This window comes from Rosa rugosa, chromosome 5, assembly GCF_958449725.1.
Source record: "Rosa rugosa chromosome 5, drRosRugo1.1, whole genome shotgun sequence".
NCBI lineage: Eukaryota > Viridiplantae > Streptophyta > Magnoliopsida > Rosales > Rosaceae > Rosa > Rosa rugosa.
The window spans coordinates 33,712,268-33,719,435 of record NC_084824.1 but is presented as its reverse complement, the minus strand read 5'-3'; the positions used below and the strand labels follow the sequence as shown (position 1 = coordinate 33,719,435).

Here is a 7,168-nt window from a genome sequence, read left to right as displayed (position 1 = left end):
TTTGCTTTTAGGTAGTAAAAGCAAAGAGATATGCTCTGCTTTTGCATTTAGCAAGCATTGTTCTAGTCTTTTTCTTATAAAGAATAAATAATAAACAAAGATGCTTTTGCTTAGTGACAGAATGCAATTTTAGTTAATTATAAATAAAAAAATGGACCAACAAAATCATTGCAATTCATGACCTAACCTAAGGACAAAATGTGTGGAGGGAAAACGTACTCCTACTTTGATAAAAATGCAGACGATAACATTAGCAGAAAGGAGGAAGTGTCTGATACGGTAACAAACTTGATCAACTCAAATTAGTTGTCAAGCAAATCATCTTTTCGTTCTGGCTATTGTGAGTATGGGAGAATTCACCCAATTTACTTTTACTAAATTTCCAAAATTTACTAATTTGTAAATATACGTAGCAAAATGATCATTATGCCAATGAGAATCACTAAGCTGATGTTAAAGAATGATTTGCCGAAATATTAACTGCAATTAAAAGACAATCACACAAAATAACACAAGAGAATTACGTGTTCACCCAAAACTTAGCCAGAGCCTAGAACTTAGGGCTACGTCACGATGACCACCCACAACTCAGCTAGAGCCTGGAGCTTAGGGCTACGTCACGGTAGTTTGCTAGTGGTTTCACTATGATCAAAATAAATATGGTCAATTACACTGTATAATGGTTTAGCTGTGAAAATACAAGTAAAAAAGCGAATGCAACTGAATGGAGAATGATGAAACATCGTCCCTTGAGGCATGGAATTGAAGATCCTTAATGTTTGACTGTTTAAGTAGCTACAAGGCATGGGCAGACGTCTCATCATGTGTGAATGTGAGGCTCCTTGATAAGTTTTCCGAGCTGACTTGGAGCATGTTGCCCATGTGTCCACTCCTGATAGGTTGTTCAGCTAAGTATCCACAAGCACAGATGAGCCTATATCCAAACTTTTGCCCAGTAACCGAAAGAACAATGGCATCCGTACGTACTCCCAACTCTAGTGGAACATCTCAGCTTGGCTGGCACTAAAAAGACCAACACCATCTGAGACTAAAATCTGAAAGGACAATTAAGTTCAACTCAACACAGACATAATCGAAATTTATTTTCAAAACTGGAAAACCTTGAACACTAGCTGGGACTACAAACGTTAAAAGTTCAATTCAACACAACTGGCTTCATCTTAGATTGGTTTTTTCCATTCCATATCATGATTATCATCCAAAGATCTCAGACTAGATGGCTAGCAGTTGCTTTGGAGAAACCAAATCCCCAATATTGACAATAAAACAAGGAGAAAATCTTGGCTTGCTGCAAAAGAATAGCAAGAGTTGGTATTTTTTTGCCTATTTACAAAGAGTGCAACACTAAACAGAGGGTTATACCTGTATTGTGAAAGCCATTAAGAATTTTCAATTCATCTCTTTCCAAGCTAGTAACGATTTTAAAAGAGTTTAGGAAAACAGAGTTAGCCCAATAATCTTACACCACCACTTTGGAGGACAATTTGGAGGCACAAACTGAAAGCTTCTTTTGCTGACAGGAAACCTGTGGGTGAGCCGGCGAGTCAATAAGTTATAGATTTTCTCACAGTATATGCTTTCCACTAAAAATTTTGATTCTGCAAGTCTTTAATTTTTTGGTGGGAAAAATCTATATATATTTCAAATTTGACAAAAATCTATTGAATGACATAGAAACTTCACTAAGTTGTATGTATTTTCCTTCAAGCAATTAGACAACACATGCAGTAAGTTGATAGATCTTGCTGTAGGTTTTAATTGTTACTTGGCTTCAAGTATAAACAAAGAGGAATGTATGTTCCTTAACAATTGGACAATAAAGCAATGAGGACCAACAACAATTTATTTTCTTTCACATATGAATAAATCCTATATAGCTGTTAAAGAGACGGTTCAAAATTAACCAATAATTTGTAAAGCTTACCTTGCCTTGGTGCGGAACTTCATGAAGTTAAGGGATTGCTTAGTGCTTATAACGTAAATGGATGTAAGTAAACCTCCGTAGAAACTCGCATTCTTTTGCGCGTGTCAATGAACTAATCAATGCAAAAGAAAGAAGAAAAAGAAAAACAAATTTTAGCTAATTGATGCCTCATATGACAAGTGACATGGATTTGCATAAACTTCTGAATTGAACATGGCAGCTTCATGACTTAGATGTCTTAAGAATGAGAAGTAACTTATAACTTACAGATAGCTGTAAAAGCTCTTTCAAAATTCACCTCTGAATTTTTTTTGGCCTCTGAGAATGCCTTTGCCTGCACCAAATGACTGCTTATGGGTACATGACAGCCATAATCTCAAATATTACAGAGCATCTGGGAAGGTACAAACCAAAAGGTTCATAAAATATCGGCAATTTTTGTGAGCACCAACTCTTGAAATCGGAAGAGAAAGAAGACAAAGAAAGCTACCTGCTTCACCAATTAGCTTGTTGATCTCATTATCTTTCATTTGATGGATTACATGCCATAGCTCTTTAATGGACTAGAGAATGCTAGAATTCACTTTTGTGCTTGTCGAAACTTTTATCAATACATACCCCTGATTCTGGAAAGGATAAAGGCAACTTAGGATTCTTACCACCATAGCCAAATAAGCCTGTGTCCCCAATTCTGCCCGTCGTGGGACCCCCTTAGATAAACCCCTTTGAGCCTACATTGAGCCTTTTCATTCATCACCCTAAATATCCTTAACCCTTAACCTTAGTATAGTTACATCCTTACCCTTTATTCTAAAGACTTAGTGGAGCTAATTTTGAGACTTTGCAAAGGAAGAAGGCGTCAAGATTGAAGATTGAGAAGAGGTGAAAGCTCAAGTGTGGGGGTAGACTTGTCCATGAGAAAATTATGTATGTATGCCGTAAAAGAGCAAAAAAAAAAAAAAAAAAAATGTTAAGTTTTATGGATTTTTAGTCTCCTATACTTTGTGGATTTGGAGTTTGTTTTGAAGTGAAGGCCCATTCAAGAAAAATTTGGTCTTTGTCCTATTTCACAAGTGTTCGAAGGAAGGTTAGAATGAAGCAAGGGCCTAACACAATGACATTCGGCCCTCAATAAAGACACACAAGAAGTTCAACGTTGAAAGATGCTTTGGTGAGTACATGAAGACGTCTCAATGCTTCAATGAAGGCTCTACTTTGTTTTTAGGACACCTTTGTGATTTCCTTATCCCTTCCTTTCTTTTTAACCCTAAACCTTGGCCCCATTACAACCCTTATAAGACCTCTTTGATCCTTAAGATAGGGTAGCCTTTGATCTGTGGAGATGAGTTATGACTGTTGAACTTATGGCTTAGGTTCATTTGTTCATGTGATTGGTATCCTTCATGAGATCTTTTGAAAAAAAAAATGATATATGTGCTTTTCTTTCTTATATGCGAGCTATTTGTTGAAAAATGTCATCTCTCACATATACTTGAGTGAATAAGAAGCTCTTAAGCATGACCCTTGATTTCTGAGAGAAGAAAGAGTGCTATATCCTTGAGAGGTGAATCATTACTTGTTTGATGCATGTTGAGCTCCAACCATCACCATTGTTACTCCCAAGTCTTACATGCTTATATGTGGATTATGTTTTGTAATTAATTTTCGAATATCTTGACGATGTGATTCTTGGTTAAGTGTTTTTCTTGGTGCCTTGAAAGTATGAGATTGCTGAGACAAAATGTTGAAGGGCATTAGAGTCATTTGTGTATGTGATTACACGCGTTTCTATGCATGTAATTGTATCTAAAACACTATAAATAAGTTAATCTTCAAGTCAATTATTATGTAATTAATCTATTTTTATTTATTTTGTAGCAAATAAGCGGAGTCGCGGAAATTGAAAGCAAAGTGTGCAAAATCATTATAGCAAAGGTGGAGTTTTCAACAAAGATCGATGCAGTCAACTCCCTTGGTCAAAACATCCTTAATTAACCATTAGTCTTAATTAACCAATGGTTAATTAAGGTTAATTATGGGCTGCACGTTAGCTGCATGTTAGCTTAATTGAAAGAGTCCAAAACCCATGATTTGGTGACACATGGCAGCAAAACAATTAAACATTAGGGTTTAATTATGCAAGGAGGAGCAGGTGTATTTCTTTGTTTCTTTTACTGCCAAAACACATGCAGACCACGTGCCCCTTATCCCATCAGACCCATCCTTTCCTCCTTCTGACGAAAGCAGTAGCCCCATCATGTGCTCTTCTCTCCAGTCAATCCTAGCCGCAAGACACCATATTTCTCCCTTTAATCACAGCCATCCATTCATCATCCACTTCTTCCTTGGCAAACAGGCACACACTGAGACCACATATGTAAGACCCCGGAAATTCGTTATTAATTCCTAAATGTTTTCTGAGATTAATAAAGTGTTCGTTTGTACGATTTCGTAGTTCGAGGGTGGAGTGGAATTATTTTCGGACGAATAATTATTCAAAGTGCACGTTTTAGGGGGTTACGAAGTTTGACTTTTTATACGTTTAAATTCTGTGAGAACTTCCTTCACGAAAGTTGTAGAGCGCATCGATACGAGTTCGTGGACATGTGGAACGCGGAAATCGGAGTTCGTATGAAGAAGTTATGACCTTTGGAAAAAGTTTCCATTTTGGTTAAATAGGAAAAAAATCCGAAAATATCAGAAAAATCCCAACTTTCCATTTTCGGAAAGTTTTCTCTCTCCCCGAGCCGATCGGCCTCTCACCTTTGCCGGCCGATTTCTTCCTCCTCCGGCCACCTTTTGCTTCGATTCCAAAGGGAATCCTGCTCTCCTCAGTCCCCTCTACACGTCTGTGGTGGTGATTCGTTGTGGGAGGCACCGTAGACGACGCTACAGGGCCGAGAAGTTGCACGGTGGAGCTGCAGATCGCCTCAAATCGCCGGCCTTGGTTCTCCCATCTCCGGCCACTATAGCTCGAGTTCTTTGAGGGCTTTTCTAGCCCATTGGACGTTGATACTTCCCTCCAAGCGGCTTGCAACGATTTAACCTGTGGAGCTCGAATTTGGAAGATTGGGAATCTAGGGTTCTTCGAATTTCTGAACTTGCGAGGTAAATTCCGGCCAAATGGCTTTGATTCTGACTTTGTGCTAGTTATGAATGTTTCAATTGGAGTTGAGATGAAGAACTTTGATGTTGGAAATTTTGTCAAATTTTGACTTTGGTTTGGTGCCGGTGCCGCCACTGTGGTGGTGGTTTCCGGCGGCTTCCGGCCACCTCTGGGGCAGTTTCTACTCCTCAGTGCGATCTACTCGTCGATACGAGCATTTCGATATATAGTTTGTAATTTTTGGAAATCGTATGAGCATGTTATGAATTTTCCAAGTTTTAGGGTTTTCGGTTCGATCGGTTTTCTATCCATGAGGATTCGGCTGTCCGATCGACTTGTAGTTTTGTTATAGTGATTGTAGAAGTGTTCCGAAGACGTTGGATGGTCTCGGATGAGGATCCGACTGTTGGATCGTCATATAATTGTGTTTTGTGAATTGTGTGTTTTGTGTGGTATTGAGTGTGACCTTGATGTGATTAGGTGATTGATGGAATTGCGTGAGCAGAGTTTGGATGATTTTGTGCTTGTCTTGGTATTTGTGTGAAGACGCAGCTGGAGTTAGAGGTGAGTAAATCTGACGAGGTTCATTTACGAACGGATTTATTTATTACTCGGAATTACTTGTTTAATTGTTAGCATGAAACATCGTATTTATCAAAATAAATTATTTGTTTTAAAATATATGAACTTGATCGACAACGGTTCATGGGTAGGTTAAAACAATGTTTTGATATAAAATGATTTTCGAGAGGAATAATTTATAAAACTATAGTTGGTATTAGTGGCATCCCTGAGTGGATGACTATGTATATAAATATTTACGTGATATATATATATATATCTTGGTGGAATTGAGTGTGTAGCTTACTATTGTTGTGCAATGTGATGTTGAGGAAAATATATGGTTTTGGAAATAAAAGATGGTTTTGTTGGCTTTGAGTTTTGAAAGAAATAGGTATGGTTTTGGAATGGTTTGAGTTTAGGGTTTAGGGGTTTGAGTTGAGAAACAATATTTGGAAAATGTTTTCATTATTGTTTGAGGCTGTTGGAAATGAGGAAACAATATTATGTGATGACCTGTGTGGTGATCTGTGTGGTGATCTATGTGATGACCTGTGTGGTGATCTGCGTGATGACTGTGTAAATGATGTGGTTTGTTGTGAGATGATTTGTTTGGTGTTGATGGGTGATCATCGACTCTAGTGTGAGTTGATGACCTGTGTGGTGATCTGTGTGGTGATCTGTGTAATGACCTGTGTGGTGACCTGTGTGGTGATCTGTGTGATGAGCGGTGTGGTGGTTGGCGTTATTAAGGGATGTTTTTAGTAAATGTTTCTATTTGTTTCTATTATTGAATTGTTTGTTTTCTTGGTAATCTCCTGAACTAAGTTTTATGCAGGGATTACTATCTTTTGTATTGTTTGTTTTAATGTAATCTCCTGAACTAAACTATATGCAGGGATTACTATGAATTCTCTTGTTTGTTTTCAAGTGATCTCCTGAACTAAGTTTCTATGCAGGGATTATTATGAATTCTTTTGTTTGTTTTCATGTGATCTCCTGAACTAAGTTTCTATGCAGGGATTACTGATTTTGCTTAATTCTTATTGTGGGTACAGTTGTGAGTTGTGATCTGTAGTGATTGGAAAATGAGTTGGAATGTCATAATTTTGGCAAACGCGTTATGTTGAGGGAAATGAATATGATTTCGTGGTTGTGCCGTAGAGGCAAAGGAATGGTGATCTGATAGATTGTGGGGACGTAAAATGTTTAAAATATTGGGAGTTATTGTATAGTTGGAGATTGTGGGAAGTGAGATAAAATGAATTGAGATTTGAGAGTCAGAGCATGTGGGTCTTAGTTGGGTTGAAATTATTGAGCATGATATTGATTAATTTGAACTTGATGTTTTTGTTGTGATAATTAAATATTGTTGCTTTAATTATCTCACAAATTGAGAGATTATAAGCATGAGTGACGTGAGTCACTTTTATTTAGTTTACTCATACGGGCTGAAAAGCTTACCGGGTTTGTTGTTTACATTCCCGGTGCACTATTCTATAGTGTAGGGGTTATTGTGCAGGTTAAAATATCGGGTGATCGTTATCGAAGCTGAG

The 7,168-nt window shown here is 37.6% G+C and overlaps 1 long non-coding RNA gene across 1 annotated transcript; it reads right to left on the bottom strand.

Annotated features, from left to right (window-relative positions):
* Positions 1-491: 491 nt before the first annotated feature.
* Positions 492-2,465, bottom strand: LOC133710439 (uncharacterized). Its single transcript, XR_009846674.1, has 5 exons — positions 2,436-2,465; positions 2,213-2,339; positions 1,946-2,057; positions 1,384-1,546; positions 492-1,309 (listed from the first exon to the last, which is right to left on the bottom strand). It is a non-coding gene; the product is annotated as an uncharacterized LOC133710439 (long non-coding RNA).
* Between the last annotated feature and the right edge of the window lie 4,703 nt (positions 2,466-7,168).